Raw genomic sequence first — 22,586 nt, 5'->3', positions numbered from 1 at the left:
GAATTAGTGGTAGGGTTGGTTGGTTGAGATCTGTGTTTGGGGATCCACCATTTAGCTTTTTAAATTTCTTTTGGTAGTTGGACTTGTACGGCAGTTACATTTAAATTTCAATTTTCAGATTCCCCTTAGTTGGTTTTCGTTGAAACTCACATACACAACAAGAAAAAAAAGATGGCGGCCCACGATGAGAAGGGGTCAGCATGATGAACTCCTAGACAGGGGTCTAGAACTCCTGCGTTAAGGGAATCTATTTATAGAAATCACTATTTCCTATTTGTCCTCCACCTATAGGAACGTATATAGGTATATATTCTTCAGCATATCCTACTCTTTCTATATAATATAAGGGGAGCTATAAGGATGTCTCTAAAACGCCCTTAAAGAAAGGATCTTACCGGCTTTGTAATATTTAAGGGGGGGACTACATTTTTTTTTTTATAAATATACCTGCTCCGCCAGTACATTGTGCAGATCTACCACCAATATCACCTTGTTCTCAAAATTCACCGGAGGCAGCATAAAAAAAAAATACTTTCAGTAGAACTTAAAATGCTGTTACTTGCATTAAAGGTAACTGCATTGTGCTCTCAATTTAGGATAATATGCTACATAATTACAGCGAGGTACGATCGAAAACTCTCCACGGGTTAATCTGACTAAAATTAGAAACCGCATTCGCAACCAAAAAAATAAGTCCCCTTCTGCAAGAGTATCCAGCGTTCCAGAAATTTGACACAGACACAATACTTTTTGATCCCTCAACTATTTTAAGTACTTCGGCTTAATTGTGGACAACAAATGCTTTTACTAATCTCCTGCAGAAACTGAAAACAAGGCTACTTATCCTATTATAATCTTGCGATTCAAAGATGACTGTACAGAACAAGCTCCTCCTCCACAAAATGGTCATCAAACCGGTGGTACTCTTCACCTACTCCATCTGGAGTAGTAGTAACGTCCGGGACAACAAATTTTTCGTACTTGTGACGGACTCTCCTTGACGCACTAGAATCTACTCCCTCCTTTAGCCACCTACAGAACAACAAACTGGACTACAAGACTACCATTTCCTTTACTCTCACGTGACTCGAAGATGACTGTACAGGACCAACTCCTGCTCTAAAAAGAGGTCATGAGGCCGATGTAGCTCTACGCCTGCTCCGCCTGGAGTCTGAACTGTAGTAGTAACATCAAGGAACTTCAGGCCAACGCAGAACAAATCTCTAAGACTGGCGACAGACTCTCCTCGACTTACTAGAATCTACTCCCTCCTGTAGCTACCTACAGAACAACAAACTAACTACAAGACTACCATTTCCTTTATTCTCACTTGACTCGAAGATGACTGTGACGCCCAACAAACTTCTCCTCTACAAAGTGGTCATCATACCGATATTGAACCTGTATTCAGGTTCAGTTTTGGAACCTGACCTTTAATAGTAACATCAAGAAACTCCAGACAAAAAAAATTTCTCAGGCTAACGACTGACTCTCCTCGAGTTTACTAAAATCGACTAACTCCATGAGACTGCATCCATAATCCCCGTAAACTCCCTAAATCTTCGAACCATCTGCTGAAATTCTTCTCCACTCTAGGATTGTCATCCTAACCCATTCTACCGCTAAATAGCCAATTATTGTTTCATTTCTTAAAGACACACAAGAATTAAACAAATCTTTTTATCATTCTCAAAATTGCTGCAGGATTTGTCCCTATTTTGGTTCTCTGTCATAGCTTTAAAGTTCCTAAACATTGAAGATTAAGGCGCCACGATAGTCGAGCGAGTTAGAGGCGAGACCTGTAAAGCCAATATGTATTGTGGTACTGGGTTCGATTTCCGGCCTTAGGCCTTGTATTTTATTTCAATGGTTAATAAAAGAAATTTACAGTACAGTATGTTTGCTAGTCGCCTCCGTCCACGACACCTAATTTGATAGATGGACGTAAAGCCGGCATGAAAAAATAGGCAATTAATAAAGGATTATTAGTATTATTTTCAAAAATAATTCCTTCCGAATATATATGAATTTTTGTTTAAGTACTTGTCTAAAATATTTGCTAACATTTTCTCAAATATTTCAGAGAGATCAGAAGTAAATGTTAAAAGTGCAATTTGTAACCTTTGAATTCCTTATTTTAAGACAATCTACTTTAAAAATTGACTACTGGTCCATCTAAAAGAGTTTTCAATGAATTAAACAACTTGATAACTAACACTGTTGAGTGCTCGTGAACACGTTTTCTTGCAAAACAAACGTAATTTCTCATACGAAGATGAATGGAATCCTGGAAAATGATATACCGTTTGAAAGCCCATTAGACAAGGAAACTTTTATAAAAAGTGCCAGCACCTAGGTCTGATAATGATCACGTAAGGGCCTAATGAGTTTTCTTCAAAAATTTCGATTACTTTTATTTTTCCAGTATCCAGGAGGAAGATTGAGGCTGTTTGGAGATTAACTTATGCTTCGAAATGGTGTCAATTTTTAGAAAATTTATCTGTCTTTCTAACCGTGTCATCAGATTCGAATTCGGTCTAAAACTTTCTGAGTAATAATATTTTTCACTTTAAGTACCTCGGATCCGTAGTTACCCAAGGTAATGAAATATCAGCAGAGGTCCAAAGTAGAACAATAAGCGCGAACCGATGCTACTTTGGACTCGTCAAGCAGATGAAAAGCAAGCTGATATCTAGGGAGACTAAGATCATCCTCTACAAGTCACTAATTCGCCCAGTTTTAACTTATGGTTCGGAAACGTGGGCTTTTTCAAAAACAGATGAAAAAGACCTCCTGATTTTCGAGAGGAAGATTTTAAGAAGAATATTTGGACCAATACGGGATGGCCCGACTTGGCGAAAACGCACTAATTCGGAAATCTACTCACTCTACAAAGAACCGAACATAAGTAAAACGATAAGGATAGGCAGACTAAGATGGGCAGGACACGTGGCTAGAATGGGTGATGATGACGTGCCGAGGAGGCTTATGGAAATGGTGCTACACGGCGGTAGGAAGAGAGGCAGGCCAAAGTTACGTTGGCTGGACGGAGTGAGGGAGGATGCCCTGGCGTTGTTGGGCGTACGTAACTGGAAAGTGGCTGCCCAAAATAGGGAAAACTGGCGGAAGTATTTAACGGAGGCCAAGGTTCGCTAGACGGACTGTCGCGCCGAATAAGAAGAAGAAGGGCCTAATGAGTTTTCTTCAAAAATTTCGATTACTTTTATTTTTCCAGTATCCAGGAGGAAGATTGAGGCTGTTTGGAGATTAACTTATGCTTCGAAATGGTGTCAATTTTTAGAAAATTTATCTGTCTTTCTAACCGTGTCATCAGAATCGAATTCGGACTAAAACTTTCTGAGTAATAACATTTTTATGGCAAAAAAGTAATGATTTTAGAAAAAAAAAATTAAAGTGACGTCACTCAAGAACAGTGGAAAATATGAAGTTGTCCAATACGTCATTAAACTCCACTTTAGATGTACTATCACACAGTAGGCCTATGGACATTACTTACTGGTTCATCCTGTATATTATTATTTTGTGTTCTGTTTCAAATAAAGTTAATATATATCTCTCTAACAGTAAGCTGGACAGATCTGCTACCAAAATAATGTTAAACAGAACTGCGACCTTGTAATCTAAACTGCTCCCAACTTTAGTACATTATTTGTTTCCAAGTTAAGACATTTTTTGTGAGTGTATTTTGCATAAGTTTATTGTTCTTTTTTTGTTTTTATTAATTTTGGTATTGGCTTTGTAATGGTCCATCATATTACATAATTACAAACTTACATACAAAACAAACAACACATACACATACCAAGTATTGGAGACAAAAGGGTGTATGTAGTTGACAGCACAAGCAAAACTGTCATCTTTGTTTCCACTCTTATGAACTTTGTAATTACAAAATATGTACACGATCTATAAAACCTGTTTGCAAAATTACTCATTAATTCAAGGAGAACTATATAGTTTAATTTGCCTTAATAGTTTAATTGTGGTTTAAAAAATAGAGAAAGTAAAATCGGTTGCGAAGACTCATAAGTAGGGAACGGATTCGTATGTATTTACATATTTTTTTCTAGGCAATTTACAGACGTTTTTCAACTAGAAGTATTCATACTGACACTTTTTAAGCCGTTTGAGTCTACTTTTATTTCACATATTTCCACATATTTGGATGTTATCGCATATTTATACATATTTGATTAAAATAAATAAATATTTCTACATATTTAATCAAAATATGTACATATTTTTCATTTTGGGCATATTTTCATAATTGGGAGGTGGTTGACAGGAACTGTGAACCACAGACTGTAGGGCTGTGAATCACAGTGGGTACAATGGTTATTGTAATTTATACAGAATGCTGCTAAACAGTGAAGGGCACTTGTTAGTTCTTTGAAGTTGTCTGACGTTGTCTGTTCTTTCAGCTCGTTCGTTGAAGTGTCCAATTCATTTCGTTCGGTCACTTAGTGTATTCTTTTTTGGGTGAAATGCCACGAACATCGGCCTTAAACAAACAACTGGTTGCTAAATATCTTCGCGAGTTTCCAGCAGAACTTTTTCGAAGTGATGGAGACATTTTGTACTGTACAGCTTGTGACAAGCGCGTTTCTTGCTCTCATCGTTCCCAAGTCACCCAACATATTGCCACCGGATCGCACATAGAGAATAAAAACAGAAAGAAAGAGAGGACGTCCTATCAAGCCTTCCTTACATCTCCATCATCAAGTAAGTCTACTCTGAGTACAGATCTGTGACGGGCTTTGGTTAGAGCAGATATCCCTTTCCACAAACTTAAAAATCCTCATTTCAAAGGATTCTTAGAGACCTACTCGTATATTGGGGAAAAAAATCCCTGACGAGAGCACACTGCGGAAAAACTACCTGGAAGATATCTATAAAGATACACTAACCAAAATTCGAGAACATATCAAAGATGGACCGATTTGGGTGTCAATTGATGAAACCACTGACGTTGAGGGCAGGTATATTGCCAATGCAGTTATTGGAAAACTTGACAGTGATGCTGATGTGGATTCAAAGCCATTCCTTTTAAACTGTGAGGTTCTCGAAAAATGCAATCATTCCACCATTTCACGATTTTCATAAAAAAAAATGTCCATTTTACTTAAATATTCCAGAAAATACTTTAAGAAAATCACATATTTTCCACGTAATTGACGAAAATAAATGCATATTTTAATTAAATATTTGGCATTTTTAAATACATAAAAATCCGTTCCTTACTCATAAGACTTACCTTACCGCAGTCTACGTAATTACGAGGTCTGTAAATTAAGTAATGAGGCAGATTTTTTTAAAAAATTTTTATTCAAAAAGAATTACACAGCGCTGGAGACGTTTCTTCCACTCCTCATAGCAGTGCTCGAACTCCGATACTGGAACAGCCGTTTTTGGATTCAATTGAAAATGACCCCCATTTTCTGGAACGTCTCCATTACTGGTGACGAGTCTTGGGTGTTTCAGTACGACCCAGAAACCAAGCGCCAGAGCATGGAGTAGCCGCACTTCAACCTCTCCAAGGCCTAAAAAAAAGCAAGGATAGCGAAGTCGTTTGAATGTTTTCGACTGTCCCAAAATGAGTTCCCTTGAGGTGATTTTTCAACTTTGGGAAAAGAAAAACAGTCACTAGGACTCAAGTCAGGCGCTATAAGGAGGCTGGAGGAGCCATAGGAATGTTTTTACTGGCCAAAAAACTCCGTTTATTGAAATCCATGAAGAACAATTTGGATGTTGCATCACGATAATGCTCCTTGTCACACAGCAATTTCAATAAACGAGTTTTTTTGGCCAGTAAAAACATTCCTGAGGCTCCTCAGCCTCCTTATTCACCTTGTGACTTTTTTTCTCTTCCCGAAGTTGAAAAATCACCCACAAGGGAACTCATTTTGGGACAGTCGAAAACATTCAAACGGCTGTAACCCGACCAGCTGAAGGCTATATTCCAGTATCGGAGTTCGAGCACTGCTATGAGGAGTGGAAGAAACGTCTCCAGCGCTGTGTGGCTTTAGAAGGAAGTTATTTTTAGGGGTGACAATATAGAATTGTAATTCTTTTTGAATAAAATTTTTTTTAAAAAAATCGAGTCTCATTACTTAATTTAATAATTGAACTACCTGTCATAAAATGTTCTTGAAATTCGAAATTTTGGCCTACACATTGCAAATATTTAATTCTTAATATATTTATTAGATGGTTCCATTGAAATGAGTATTTACAGAAAAAGCCAGGTGTTCCGTTACGTTACCCCGTCTAATGCAAGATGCCCGACGAACTCTATTGCCTATCATCTTAAGATGGTTAAATGTGTTGCTTAAAATAGAATTTTGAAGGAGTTATTTAAGCCGGAAATTAACGCTTTAATTTCCTGGATTTTTTTTTTTTAAAAATTCCTCAAAAATGGCTCCTATTACTTATTTTTGTTAATTTTAATTTTACGAAGTGGAAAATTCAAACATCCCTTACATTTTCTGTATTTAAAGGAAGTTAAAACCTTGAAAATAGTAATTTAAGTGAATGGTCACGTTAGTTCAGATTATTATTATTTTCTATCTTGTTTCCTCTTTAAAGATGAGAGCACTAAATTTATTTAAGACTTTGAGCATGCGCGGTAGCTTCTAGGAGTTTTTGAAGTTGAGTATTCATTGTTGTTAATACTCTCTTCTCAAACTGGGTATTTTTAATACAGTAGAGTTGTATAAATATATACTTTATGTATATAAGGCGAGTTGGAAATTTTATTTTAGAAATTGTAAAAATACAAACATGTTTGTGTATGTATATATATATATATATATATGCGTTTTTCTATTTAGGTAGTTCTTAATTTAACAAAATTGTAGATCTAAAAATTGTACCAAGCTCCTAGTAATAGATCGGGAGAATAGGGTATACATGGTCTAAACTTAAACTTCTCAGGTCTAAAACAGAGTTGAAGTCGTCGCTTATACAAATATAAATCTTCTAATCTAAAAAAGTACCCACGGAATCTTTTCTTGAAATAAACCTCCCGTTCTATTACATAGCGTAGATCTATACTCGCGTTCAGCTAGGCAAGTTCACAGTCCGACTTTTCTAATAGCTATAGTAATAATTATTCTACAAAAGTTTTTTGTTGTAAAAACCAATAAAAAAGAAGTGAAAATTACCGTGCCAGTTATGTTTTTAGTGGTTGTAAGTGGTTTTTCTTCAATTTAGAAGAGGCTCCCTTATATTTATACAAAAAAAGGGAAACCAATCGTCAGACAAACGTCCAAAACAAAAGAACGCTAAACAAAAATGGATCTTGAATTTCAAGTAAATATTATCATTTCTTGTTTTTATAATTTTTATTAATTAAGTTTGATTCCACTAAAAAAAAAAAGGTTTACCATCTCTTAGCCAAAATAAGGGACGAAGTATTGTGATCATGATCAATTTTCAAAATTGAATGCCTGATTTAAAATCTCCAAAACACGAGGAGGTAAAAAACAAAAAAAGTAATCTCAAAAAATTTAAAAAAAAACTGCTGTGAAACGCTCTAAATTTGGTTAATTACTTTCTGGTAAAATTTTAGCGTAGTCTTATTTGGGAAGGGAGAGGTTAGGTTTCCCCTTTAAAATGTCAACTTAGTGCATAGAATTTAAAAATTTTATGGCAATTTAGTTAGAACGGAAATGCAATTTTTTTTTTGTTTTTTGGTCAAAATTTGTAAGAATTTCTTACAAGATTTTGGATAAATACCTGGCCTATATTCTCTTTAAGGTTTAAAAATATTTAGCCCTCGTAGTTTTTTAAAAATTATTTTACAAGAAAAGTGAACGCTTGGCAGTGTCACAGGGAGTCACAGGTCTGTTATGTTTGAGCTGGAAAAATTTTATTAGGAAATTTCATTTAAAAACAGATTGGTGTTGATCACTCTTCTAACGTACTATTCTGTTATATTGTAAGGTTATAATACCTGTATAATAAGTGTCATCTTTAAACTTCGTTTTTTTACGGTACATACAGACAAACTCAAAGCGAGAGTTTTTTCTTCGGCTTTATGAAGACAATAATAATTACAGAATAGTTTAGTTTAAATTACTAAATAAACAGACTAATAGACTTGAAAATGTATTAAAAATAAATTTGAAATAGACAAAAGTTTCAATTCAACAAAAATACTTAAAAGTATTTTAACAAAATTGAAAAATATGGCTACTGAAGGAATTACTTAGCTATGAACAAAAAAAAAAGAAATCTTAACTTAATCACGTTTTTTTTAAATAATAATAAATACGGGATTTTAAAAAACTAAAATTTCTTTATTATATTTACCTAAAAGCTGTTACCATAAATTGTTTAAAATAGGTATTCAAAAAAACAAATATATAACGTTTTTTTAATTTATTAGAATTACATAACGAATATTGTTTATCTGTATTAATTATAAATAGAGCTCTGTGTGCCTTAAACAGGGCTCTATGTGCTTTAAACAGAGCTCTATGTGCTTTAAACAGAGCTCTGTGTGCCTTAAACAGAGCGAGAGAGTTTAGTGCCTTAAACAGGGCTCTATGTGCTTTAAACAGAGCTCTGTGTGCCTTAAACAGAGCGAGAGAGTTTAGTGCCTTAAACAGGGCTCTATGTGCTTTAAACAGAGCTCTATGTGCTTTAAACAGAGCTCTGTGTGCCTTTAACAGAGCGAGAGAGTTTAGTGCCTTAAACAGAGCGAGAGAATTTAGTGCTTTAAACAGAGCTCTGTGTGCCTTTAACAAATCGAGAGAGTTTAGTGCATTAAACAGAGCTCTGTGTGTCATAAACAGAACGAAGAGTTTAGTGCCTTAAACAGAGCTCTATGGGCTTTAAACAGAGCTCTGTGTGCCTTTAACAGAGCGAGAGAGTTTAGTGCCTTAAACAGAGCGAGAGAATTTAGTGCTTTAAACAGAGCTCTGTGTGCCATAAACAGAGCGAGAGAATTTAGTGCTTTAAACAAAGCTCTGTGTGTCATAAACAGAACGAGAGAGTTTAGTGCCTTAAACAGGGCTCTAAGTGCTTTAAACAGAGCTCTATGGACTTTAAACAGAGCTCTGTGTGCCATAAACAGATCGAGAGAGTTTAGTGCCTTAAACAGGGCTCTAAGTGCTTTAAACAGAGCACTATGTGCTTTAAACAGAGCTCTGTGTGCCTTTAACAAAGCGAGAGAGTTTAGTGCCTTAAACAGAGCGAGAGAATTTAGTGCTTTAAACAGAGCTCTGTGTGCCATAAACAGAGCGAGAGAGTTTAGTGCCTTAAACAGAGCGAGAGAATTTAGTGCTTTAAACAGAGCTCTGTGTGCCATAAACAGAGCGAGAGAGTTTAGTGCCTTAAACAGAGCTCTATGGGCTTTAAACAGAGCTCTGTGTGCCTTTAACAAAGCGAGAGAGTTTAGTGCCTTAAACACAGCGAGAGAATTTAGTGCTTTAAACAAAGCTCTGTGTGTCATAAACAGAACGAGAGAGTTTAGTGCCTTAAACAGGGCTCTATGTGCTTTAAACAGAGCTCTGTGTGCCTTAAACAAAGCGAGAGAGTTTAGTGCCTTAAACAGAGCTCTATTTGCTTTAAACAGAGTTCTCTGTGCCTTAAACAGAGCAAGAGAGCTTATGAGAGAGTAAAACATTTTATAAAAACCACTTTTCTTGATTCAATGGACCTCATAGCCGGTATCTCCAGTGAGTGCTCAAAATCTAAAATGTTTATTATTCAGTATACTCTCCCCTTGCTTTAGAATACGAAAAATTTCAAAAAAATATTCACTCAGTGTTTCCTATCTTTGGAAAAATTTTAATCGTAATTTTACCATAAGCTTCTTTTCTAAATTAGCAGCGTTCTGGTCAAATTTATGAGCTTCAAGTTTTTTGTGTATGTGTGTGTACAGAATTCGAAAAAGGATGAGGCGATCTTATGTAAATGATGTACTCCATTGTATTTTTTCTTTTGACATTTAACCTGCCACTAGAACTCTGTAGACAATATCACATAGACCTTACCGCATTGTTACCATCATCAGGTCTTTTGTAGCTTACTCTTGGCTTATCTTGTATCTTTGGGCTTTCTGACAGTCAGTCGCATAGTCTCCACAACTGTAAGTCATGTCCTTAAAATCTTATTTGTATTTTATTAATTTTTGAACGAAATTTGTAATAAATTCATTTCGCTGAATTCAATAGTTCTGCCAAATTTTAAAGTCAGACTCCATCCAAATGAACACGGCTAGTAGTGTAGCGTGGTTATTTTATCTGGTTAAGCTGTAGCCGGGAATAAATTTTAAAAACTTCTAATAAACTCAGAATTAATTTATCTGTATCATGGTTGTAAAATGCAAATTATGAGAACATTTTTAAGGAGTTATCTTAATTTAGAAAAACTTCTTGTAAAATATGTTATTCAGCAGAGAAATCTAAGAAAAACAGTTTTCAATTTCACGACAGAAACACAGGAAATTTTAAAAACTATTATTTTTTTTTTTTTTTTTGAAATGACGTGCCTATTTCCCGTCAAACCTCCTTATAAGTGGTTTAAGAGATCTTTTAGTAAAGTTCATTAACATTTTTGGGTTAATTTTTTTTGTATTTTACGAGGGTCGTTTGAAAAGTCCGTGCAAAAATAAAAACTACTTAATTTTTTGGGGTAAACCTTTTTTATTTTTCAACATAGTCTCCTTTTAGGCTTATACACTTCGTCCAACGCTGCTCTAGTTTGTTGATCCCTTCCGACTAATAGGATTTGTCCAAGTCTGAAAAATAGCCATTCGTTTCTGCAATCACCTCCTCGTTTGAATAAAATCTTTTTCCCGCCAGCCATTTCTTCATATTGGGGAACAAATAGTAGTCCGAGGGAGCCAAGTCTGGAGAATAGGAGGGATGTGAAACGAGTTGGAACCCTATTTCCATTAATTTTGCGACCACAACTGCTGAGGTGTGAGCTGGTGCGTTGTCGTGATGGAAAAGGACTTTTTTGTGGGCCAATCGTGGGCGTTTTTCTTGCAGCTCGGTTTTCAAACGGTCCAATAACGATGAATAATATGCACCTGTAATAGTTTTACTCTTTTCCAGATAGTCGATTAGGATTATTCCTTGCGAATCCCAAAAGACAGTCGCCATAATCTTTCCGGCCGAAGGAACGGTCTTCGCTTTTTTTGGCGCAGATTCCCCCTTGGTAACCCATTGTTTAGATTGTTCTTTGGTCTCAGGAGTGTAGTGATGTATCCATGTTTCATCCACAGTGACGAAACGACGCTTAAAGTCCTGCGGATTCTTCTGGAACAGCTGCCAACCGTCCTTGCAACACTTCACACGATTTCGTTTTTGTTCAAGCGTGAGCAATCGCGGCACCCATCTTGCGGATAGCTTTGTCATGTCCAAATGTTGATGCAAAATATTATGTACCCGTTCATTCGAGATGCCCACAGCACTAGCAATCTCACGCACCTTCACTCTTCTGTCATCCATCACCATATCATGGATTTTATCAATGATTTCTGGAGTAGTAACCTGAACAGGGCGTCCAGAACGTTCAGCGTCACTTGTGCCCCTATGGCCACTTCGAAAATTTTGAAACCACTTATAAACTGTTCTTATCGAAGGTGCAGAGTCACCATAATGTTTATCAAGCTTCTCTTTAGTCTCCTGAGGCGTTTTGCCTTTCATAAAGTAGTGTTTAATCAACACACGAAATTCTTTTTCGTCCATTTTTTGAAAATTACTCGACTTCCTCGATTCAAACGAATGCCAAACACAAAGAAATAGACCGATCTGGCTGAAACTTGGTGTGTGTTCTTCCAAGAGATGCTACTAACTAAACATAACCTCGATACGCGCCAGTGGTGCTATCTCTCTGACTTTGCACGGACTTTTCAAACGACCCTCGTAGTAGTACCATAAGTAGAGATATGCTAGTCAACTAGGTAGTTGAACAACTTTCTGAATGTATATCGTGATATTAAAATTGAATAAACGCAAAATGAATGTGATTTAGAAAAGCACTTCACATCACTCCGACAACTTTCGGAAATGGCCGAAAGAGTAGCCTTTGGCCCTCAGAACTATCGTAAGCTCTAGTAATGTACAACTGCGCAAGTGCAAGAGACTGCAAAAGCGGTAGCCTTTTTAAATAATTCTTGAATAATGTAAAGTAATTGCCTATTTTTTCTAAAGTTAAGTAATTACCTACTTTTTTCAGGCGGGTCTTAACGTCCCAACTACAATTTACTAGGTGTTGTGGACGGAGGCGACCAGCAAACGTACTTTACTATTTCTCATTTAACTATTAAATAAAATCCAAGGCCTAGAGATCGAGGAATCGTACCACAATGCATATTAGCTTCACAGGTCTCGCCTCTTAACCCGCTCGACTACCGTGGCGCCTTAATTCTTGGAGACTTCGTTTATTCGTAGAACCCTTAATTAAAATTTATTTCAACTTTTTTAAAAAAAATCAATTTGCTTTTGTGCGATGAAATTTAGGTAGTTATTAAAGACTAATTAAAGCGATGTTTTCTTGTTTCGATAGATTTTAAGTAAGATTTGTTTTTGGAGCCTAAAGGGTACGCTAGTGCAAGTATCTCCCCATTGCTTTGTTTTCGGTTAGTGTCTTTCCATTTTTTTTTTTGCTTCATTGTTGCTTTAAAGCAAAATTTTGGGTCTTTAAAAGGAAAACACCCATTACTAAAGAATTTGTCCCTTGTTAATCACCTTGGATACAGGTAATTTGAACTTACTAAACTAACTAAACCAACAATTTTGTGTAGCGTTTCAAGTTTATTTCTCCAATAAATGGCCGCTAAAAGAAATTTAATTCGAGGGAAGTTATGATTAAAAGATATAAATTTTATACGTTTGGCAATACTCTTGAAGGTTTAAAGTAAAACTTTGAAACCATTTTGAAGTAAAATTAAAAAAATTAATAAAAAAGATTAATTGTGAATTTTGGTTAGAAGCTTCATTCCTATTTTAATACTATACAGACTGTGTAATTTATAGAAATGGCAGCTTAGAAAAAACACCTTACCATTTTCAAGAAATGGCATACAGTAGATTTCCCTAGAAAAAGTTGTTACATTAAATTTAAAGAATCGGATGGTAGAAATTTACTTATTCCAATTCAAGAGTTAGAAATATGCAAAGAAAAATATGTTGCGCAGTTATTCATTCCAGTTAAAAAGCACCACCAAAGAACGTAGCGTCGGTAAGATTTTGGTTCTTTTGTAGAAACATCATTGGAGCTTTTATTATTTGTAGTTATTTTGCAAGCATCAATTACATTGTCTTATAAACTTTATTATGCCGAGCTTTCAACCTAGGGACTAGGTCATCTTCAGGGCTAATTTACAATATACTGTTTTTCATCATTAGAGGGCTGGTGTGTCTTCTGTCTTGTCTGTTCATGGACTGAACATGGAAAACGTAATGCATATCAAACCACAACAAATAAAGAAAAAACAATTGCTTAAAGACAACCTAAATATTATTATTACCAACGAAGTCCATGAACAGACAAGACAGAAGACACACCAACCCTCTAATGATGCAAAACAGTATATTGTAAATTAGCCCTGAAGATGACCTAGTCACCCTAGGTCGAAAGCTCGGCATAATAAAAATGACTGAAACTGGCAATAATTTTTCATCCTATTGAAACTATGATTCAGTCACCAAAAATAATGAACTAAGTAATTTGTATAATGTTAATAGAAATCAGGAAATGGTACTAAAATCTTAAATTTGAAAAAATTTGGTTAACCAAGTACCAATTTTTATAAGCTGTCAAATGCTTTTTTGAACCTTGAACCTGTCTTTTGAACAGTATTAACTGTTCCAATTCATTTTTAATGAAAGTAAGTTGTAACTACGCACTCTGAATCGTAAACTGGTTTCATCAATTTTCGCTCGCACCAATTACGAATCAAGATGAATTACAAGAATAAGAAGTTACTCTATATCGTGTAGCCGCCTATAAAGCAACAAATAGATACAGGGCTTGATTTTTCACCTTTTGTAGCCAAGTTTTACGATAGCTCAACTGTTGCAAAACTATATTTTACTATCTTAAGTTGTTACTTGTCATTTATTGCCTTAGAGTCTCATATTTGCGTAGTATTTTTGCTAGCAAAACTATTAGAATCTAATGTTCCGATGAAATACATAAGTATTATATGTGAAGTATCTAGTGTAATACAGAGACGGCCATGTTAGTTTCCTACGCAATAAGATGTGACGAAGCTTGGCCGAATACCTAGCTCTAAATATAGACCCACGAGCCAATACAAATACAGCTCCCAGTGTAATCAACCAAAGTAAATAATATATTCACGCGGATACATTTTCAAATATACTTTATGCTTTTTTTTTATTAATAAAGCAATGCAGTGTTCGCGACAAAATTTTCAAACTGAAAATATTCTTTTGGAAATACTACGTTTTCAGCGATATATCCCTTTCTGTGGGTGGTTGTACCCTGTGTGTAACAGAAAAATTGCATAAAGTTGAAATTTAATATTTCGCTTTTGCCAACACAGAAAATGCTACAATAAGCTATTTGTCAAAATTGGTTCCAATGATTATCTTAAACACGTAAAAGCTTTTTTATTGTTACTTGAGTCGTATAAATGGAAATATAGAATCAAATTTTCTTCATTGAGTTTATCACTGAAAATATAAATTTAGATTATTTTGTATCGATAGAATAACTTAAAAAGAGGCAATTTGAATTTAATGCAGAAAAGTTTGGCCAAAATACTTAACACATTTAGGTATCTGAAGTTTAATTTATGGCAGATCTGGCCTACTGTTTAAGCATAACTAATCGCCGTCAAATTCAATGTTTTTAGAATATTGGTCAAACAGTAGGGGACTAAATTTGGATATAGAATCTAAAAGGTTAATCTACAAATTAACGCAAGATGGAGAGAAAATAACCATGCAATAGATACGAGGGCAGTACAGATTAATCGGGAATGAGCAAGTAGATCGCCTAGCCAAGGCAGGGTTTTTCAAAGCTACAACCAGATTTGTCTTATGAAATAAAAATTGTAACAAAGATAGTGAATGCCAAGATGAAGGAAAACATGGAGAAGGTTCGTTATGGGCGAAAAAAAGAAGAAGTCATAGGAGGCTAGAGAAAGTCGTGTGAGTTATTCACGATCAGATTCGCAGAAAGCTTAAACTCTTAGTATTTCACTCTTAGATACCGTTGGAGCTAGTTTGGATACTGTTGGCGCTAGTTTAGATACTGCAGGTGCTAGTTTGGATACTGTTCGTGCTAGATTAGATACTGTTGGCGCTAGTTTGGATACTGTTCGTGCTAGATTAGATACTGTTGGCGCTAGTTTAGATACTGTTGGCGCTAGTTTAGATACTGTTCGTGCTAGATTAAATACTATTGGCGCTAGTTTAGATACTGTTGTCGCTAGATTAGATACTGTTGGCGCTAGTTTGGATACTGTTGGCGCTAGTTTGGATACCGTTCGAGCTAGATTAGATACTGTTGTCGCTAGATTAGATACTGTTGGCGCTAGTTTGGAGACTGTTGGCGCTAGTTTAGATATTGTTGTTCCTAGATTAGATACTGTTGGCGCTAGTTTAGCTATTGTCGCTAAATTAGATACTGATGGCGCTATGTAGGAAATTATGCTGGAAAAAGGTGGAAATCACTGCTTGAGAAAGGAAAAAAGACTGGAATTAGTACTTAATTGCGCTGGTTGGGGTCGCTATGTTTTGAGTGATTATGGGCCACTATGAACTGCAGGGGCAACTAATTAAAAATAGTAGTCACAGACTCATCTACATGTCCTCATTAAATCGACAGTCGGTGGCAGGAGTGTATCTTATTCTATGACTTCAGCTGTTTGACGGAAATCTTTCACATGAGAAGGAGACGAAGAAATTTATCTGACAAGACTGTATAGGGCTGTAAATGGCTGAAAGGTCACTTACTGCAAGCGTTATAGGCGAACAAAAAAAGTCATTATAGTCTTAGAGAAAGTTGTGTGAGTTATTCACAATCAGATTCGCAGAAAGCTTAAACTTGGTATTTCTCTCTTAGATACCGTTCGTGCTAGTTTGGATAGTGTTGACGATACTTTAGATATTGTCGCTAGATTAGATACTGTTGGCACTAGTTTTGATACTGTTGGCGCTAGTTTGGATACTGTTGGTGCTAGATTAGATACTGTTGGTGCTAGTTTAGATACTGTTGGTACTAGTTTAGATACTGTTGGCGCTAGTTTGGATACTGTTGGTGCTAGTTTAGATATTGTTGTTCCTAGATTAGGTACAGTTAACACTAGATATTATCTCTAGATATTATCTCTAGTTTAACATATATATTGTTGTCGCTATTTGACCTCAAGGTTTTGGGCCAGAATACATCATCCTGCAGCGCTTTACTGAAGCGCAGTTTATCTCTCTAAAGTGCGCTTTTACAACAATTAATCATTTCAGGGCCTATATTATATCTAAATAATTTTTAAAAAGCCTTGCTGAATTACCAAGATAAGTGCTCAATTGCTAGGTGTTTTTTTGAGTTTTTTTTAATCTACTGTGAGTAGGTTAACTGAGATATTGCTGAACACAAAGGTGTGTTAGTAGAAAATTAAATTAATCTAATATCTGGTTATTAATTATTAGTCAAAAACACTATAGAACAAAACTTTAAGAGCGATAAATTTACTAAAATCTGCGTTTGATAGAACCATTGCCAAGTGGGATTCGTTCTACAAAAAGCCTTATCTATCAGTCATATCGCGATTGATTAATGATTGCTTAAAAACATTGTAGATTAAGAATCAAGAGCATTATAATTTACTGAAATTTAAGTGCATTAGATCCATTAAAATTTAATTTTTTCAGTATTTCTTTATAGAATCACTACTATGTGTTTTTTGTTGATATTGCTACAAAATACAAAAAAAAAATGTGACCTACATTTTGTTGGAAATCAATTTTCTATATTTTGAGTCTTTTTATTATTTTGTTACACACATACAATTTAACTTATAAATTTCACGTAATTCAAATTTGTATTTAGAAAGTGAATAAATGGGTAACTATATTTTCTGAGATGAATAATTACGAGAGCATATTTGACCTAAATCCTATAGAAAGGTTAACGAGAACCCCTTAATGTACTAGCTGTGTTAGGAAGGTGTTTAAAACCAAGAGGTCATAAGGTCTCGCCACATTCCAGGCGAGGGTTTCAAAATCCAAACTAACCCCCAAACATGTGACAGGAAATCGAACTGGCCCAAATTCTCGTAACATATTAAATCTACTTTGGACGCGTGCTGTATGTTAGCTCGTAAATAGGTAGGCAAAATTTTCAAATATGGTAAATTTCAATTTTAATTAAATTTACATTTTTATATTTTAAAATAGGAACAAAGTAAAATTGTAATTGTTCTTAATGTTGCCCTTTTTTCTGTGAACACTCACATGTCTTTTTCTTACTACTACGTCATCAAGGTTTTAGCTCAACAACTTCATTTTAGCCCTATTTGATTCTTAAAATTTTTACAGTTTGTAACAGTACACGACAAGTGTAACCTTATAGGCTAGCTTACCCAAACACCTCTCTGAGAATTTTTAGAAAAATGATTAAAAAAAAATAATCAAAAAGTTATAAATCTCTGAGTATGCAACGTATATGCGAAGTTAAATGAGAGCATTTAAAAATGCATTTAAAAATGCATTTAAAAAAATACAATTAAATCTAATCAACCTAACCTATAATTTAACCTTCTCGTAAAATTACCCTTTAATCGATTTTTTTCCTAAGATATTCATTCGTCAGTGTTGTTTTTGATAAAATCTCAAAATATTTTTTAAAAAAATGTTTTTTATTAAGTGACACTTACGGGCAGCCAATTTTATTCAACTGCGGAAATTTGGTTACAAATTTGATTATTATTTATATAGGTGGCAAGCCTGTATAATAATAATAATAATAATAATAATAAATAGTACTAGGCTCTTTATAGGGAGACTTAGCTAAACCATTTTTTTTTTTACCTCAAGTAATCAAATTTTTTGTTTTTAACATATTGTCGCAACCATTAGGTTGCACCTAATCGAAATAGCAAACTTGAGCATTAAGCAATTTTTGGTTTTCGAGTTACGGTAGAGTTACATATAGATAGACCAATTTATTATTATTATTGTTATTATTTTTCATTATTATTTTTTTTTTATGATTTAAGGCGCGTCAACATCTAAGGTTATTGGCGCAAGCTCCGGGCTTCAGTGCACTGCCGGCCTCCGGACAGTGTTCCCTCGTTACAGTCATCACTGTCCATCACCGGACGGTGAGCTGTAAGAAGCTCCTAGGAAGAGAAAATCTAAGGGTCAGCAGCTGGATTCGAACCCAGGACCTCCGCGTGGGAGTCCAGTATGCTAACCTCATAGCTAATCCCTTCCCTTCTATAATTATTGTTATTATTATTATCATTACTATTATTATTATTATCATCAATTTTTGAAACTAATATTACGTCCGTTTCCATAAAAAGGCATTTGAGAGGTCAACCCATCCCCACCCAAAACCTACCATACAAAATAAAGTTTACATGTTGTTAATGTATCCCAATTTTATTAAAATATACTGAGTAAATTTTGCTCTTTGTGAGATTCCCAAGCAAACAGGTTTAGACCTGTTGGTCTGAACGAGCCAGTGATCTCTTGCCAGCGATTACGATGCCAGCAAACCATAACATTTTTCATTTCTTTTTAATAGTCTACTCTTAGTTCTTTTCAGGCTGGGTTTAATGCCCAACTGCCAATTAGGTGCAGTGGACGGGGGTCGGAAGCTCATACTTTACTGTAAACAATTTTTTTTCTAACAAATAAAAAGTAGCCATACACCACGGGATTCGAACTGGCGATCTCCCGCACCCAAAGCCACGCTCTTGACCACTACACCAACACCCGCCCCAACAGCCTGCACTAAGGCTTTTGGTTAATCCCTCTTACACTGTGAAAGAAAAAAAAAAAACTTTTGTTGGTGACGACCCCCTTTGAAGTTGTAGTAGGATAAACCCGGTTGTCTTAATCTGCAGAGGCTAGTTGGGATGAACTTATTATGCTGGCCCTTAATAATTTTATATTGCCATCCCAAAAAGCTGACAAGGGCCGTAGGGGGGCTCGTCTTTTTGGAACGATTGCCAGATTTTCACTACTTGGGCTACGTACGTTCCTTGCTAATAGCCGACTATCTCCCAAGAGGTCCTTCTAATCACCTAAAATTCAAGATAGCCAGTATGCCAGAGAGACTTAAACTCTTTAACAAAAAATTATCAGTTTTAAAAGTTAAGTATAAAGGTTGATTAAACGAATAGGCACACAAATCAGCTAGTACCGTACATTTCATTCATTCTTCCGCACGTAATTTCAGCCATTTAGAAACATTCGAAAAAGCATGTGCTTAATGGAATTATTATAACAATTGCTATCATTTAAGTAATTTTACTGCATTAACTTTTCATTAATATTTTTTAGAATCTATTAGATGTCTAAGACCCTTAAGCTGGACAGTTTATTCTTAATAATTTTTCGTTAAAATTATGATAAAATGTATATTACAACTCCATAAATAAATAGAAACTTTATTTTGATTCTATTCCCAATTATTCTTCTGGTTTATCTTTATTATGCCCTTTATTCTGAGTAATAGATGTTACAGACAATTTTGAGTTAAATGGTGAGCTACTGGAACAAATTATGATTGTATATTACAACTCCATAAATAAATAGAAACTTTATTTTGATTCTATTCCCAATTATTCTTTTGGTTTATCTTTATTATGCCCTTTATTCTGAGTAATAGATGTTACAGACAATTTTGAGTTAAATGGTGAGCTACTGGAACAAATTATGATTGTATATTACAACTCCATAAATAAATAGAAACTTTATTTTGATTCTATTCCCAATTATTCTTCTGGTTTATCTTTATTATGCCCTTTATTCTGAGTAATAGATGTTACAGACAATTTTGAGTTAAATGGTGAGCTACTGGAACAAATTATGATTGTATATTACAACTCCATAAATAAATAGAAACTTTATTTTGATTCTATTCCCAATTATTCTTTTGGTTTATCTTTATTATGCCCTTTATTCTGAGTAATAGATGTTACAGACAATTTTGAGTTAAATGGTGAGCTACTGGAACAAATTATGATTGTATATTACAACTCCATAAATAAATAGAAACTTTATTTTGATTCTATTCCCAATTATTCTTCTGATTTATCTTTATTATGCCCTTTATTCTGAGTAATAGATGTTACAGATAATCTTAAGTTAAATGGTGAGCTACTTGAACAAATCTTTTGTATAGGAAATTCTAAATACTGGTGGATGATCGTGCCTGACCGGGGCATGGTCTATTGATTCCTTTAGCAAAAATTTTGGCAGCATTTTGGAGGCAAAGGTCTTTAGACTGGAATATTTTTTTTTTGGGTGTGTTGGTCTCATTAGTTTTAAGTTTCAGAATTGAATTGAATTTAATGGCTTTAAAATCTTTTTGATTATAGTTGTGTCGCGTGCTAAGGGGACAATGTTCTGGCGTCTTACTAATGGTGGGGAGGTTTACTGGCTTACCCAGCTGGAGTTTACTTCTTACTAACATTTGGGAGGGTTTAAAGAAACGGATATCCTGAGAAGTCTTGTATTTTAAAAGAGAGAGGGAAAGAGAGAGACTGTAACTGCGATTGTGAAGGCAGGGCAATGTTACAGCCACACGTGACACTACAACAAACTTTTGAGGGTGGGGATTACTAGATTGGGATTCATCTAATGGTTTACATCTTGTGTTTATGATATAGTGTGTTCACCCCACACGTTGTTTTGTATGTGTTAGTGTAAGAGAAAGAGGCTGTAGCTCCCCTTTGTTTTAGTAGAACGAGGGTGACGTACTTCCAGGGGGGAAGACAGAGCGAGTACGAGTTGATAAGGCAAACCCTAGCGGCGCGCTGTACTAAGTCAACCCCGGCCATCTTCCTTTCCAGTGCCTTGGGAAGTTTTTTTTTTTTTTTTCTTTCTATTACATTTAATCTCACACACACACACACACACACACACACACACACACAGGCAAACAGGGGGCTCACACATATACAAAACAGATGTCACAGTATGTGTTTGTATACGGCACGCGTGTACAAGGTGTTACACATGCTTCTAAAACTCCTCAACTGCAACAACCACTTGGTCCCGGGTATATCCCTACGTTAAACTTTGAAAGACACAGTGACTTTACAATACAGCCCGTAATACCAGAAAAAACATGTGACCGAAATCTCTCCCGCAAAGTAACTTTTTGGAGACCTAGAGACTTTTTTTTTATCAAGACCTAGTATAGAACAGAGTAAATGGTGATGCACGAAAATTCTATTTCTGTTTGATATTTTGTGCTAAAATTAATATTAAACCTAAGTTGAGCTAAATTTAATAAAAATCCAGCTATTTATTGTATTAAAATAATAATGCGTTTCTGAACAAATGTAATAATAATAATAATAATAACAGGGAAGGGATTAGCTATGCGGTTGGCGTATTGGATTTCCACGCGAAGGTCCCGGGTTCGAATTCAGCTGCTGACCCTTTATATTTTCTCTTCCTAGGAGCTTCTTACAGCTCCACTGTCCGGTGATGGACAGTGTTGTCTGTACCGAGAGAACATTGTCCGGAGGCCGGCAGTGCACTGAAAGAAGCTCCGGGCGCCAATAACCTTAGATGTTGATACGCCTTAAATCATTAAAATAATAATTATAATGCCGTCGCATTACTCTTCCTCCAGTCTTCTATAACCTGATAACTCTACCAGTAGTGAACGTTGCCCATCTAACTTGGGCTTTACTTGGGACCGAAGACTTTCTTGGAACTTCCACACTAGACTTAAAAGAACAGAACTAAACAGACGCTATAGACTACTTAAAAGACTGTTAGACGATAGATCAAAACTCTCTCTGGACAACAAAAGACTAATTTATACTTCTATTTACTTAACCCATCTGAGCGTATTCCAATAGAGCTGTGGGGTTCAACCAAACGCTCCAATCTCCAAAGGATTCAATCGCTACAATCTAAAATACTTCTAACTATTGTACACGCTCAATTTTATGTCTCCAACCTGACTATCCACACTGACCCTTAACATTCCTTTTGTCACACAAGTTGCTAAAACACGATACAGAAAATTCCACTTCAGCCTGCAATCTCATATCAATCCCCTAGCTCAAAATCTTTCTTCCAGATCTCTTCCTGACCATCCAACAAGACGCCTTAAAAGACAGTGGCCTCGTGATCTCCCCTCTAGTGAAGAGATGTGACTAACAGTCTAATGTTTTGGAGTATTACCAATGGGTAAACTTCTCCACTCGGTTACGGTACTTCTACCTGCAATCACAAGAGAATTCTCTAGCTCAAAATTTTTCTTCTAGAACTCTTCCTGACCATCCAACAAGACGCCTTAAAAGACAGTGGCCTCGTGATCTCCCCTCTAGTGAAGAGATGTGACTAACAGTCTAATGTTTTGGAGTATTACCAATGGGTAAACTT

General features: G+C 35.5%; 1 protein-coding gene across 7 annotated transcripts in view; it reads left to right on the top strand.

Moving 5' to 3' along the window:
* Mef2 (myocyte enhancer factor 2) overlaps window positions 1-22,586 on the top strand; it is a 153,428-nt gene that overhangs the window by 42,052 nt on the left and 88,790 nt on the right. Inside the window, exon 1 of one of the 7 annotated variants that reach the window (XM_074143395.1) lies at window positions 6,917-7,332. The exons of the other annotated variants lie outside the window; for them this stretch is intronic. The gene's annotated coding sequence lies outside the window, so the exon portion shown is untranslated. Of the gene's footprint in view, window positions 1-6,916; window positions 7,333-22,586 lie in introns of those variants that run through there. 7 annotated transcript variants of the gene reach the window in all.

Source organism: Rhodnius prolixus, unplaced genomic scaffold, assembly GCF_049639745.1.
Source record: "Rhodnius prolixus isolate KJV_2025 unplaced genomic scaffold, Rpr scaffold_12, whole genome shotgun sequence".
In the NCBI taxonomy this organism is placed as follows: domain Eukaryota; kingdom Metazoa; phylum Arthropoda; class Insecta; order Hemiptera; family Reduviidae; genus Rhodnius; species Rhodnius prolixus.
Note: the sequence above shows the minus strand (reverse complement) of the source record. Positions and strands in the feature narration are given on the sequence as shown.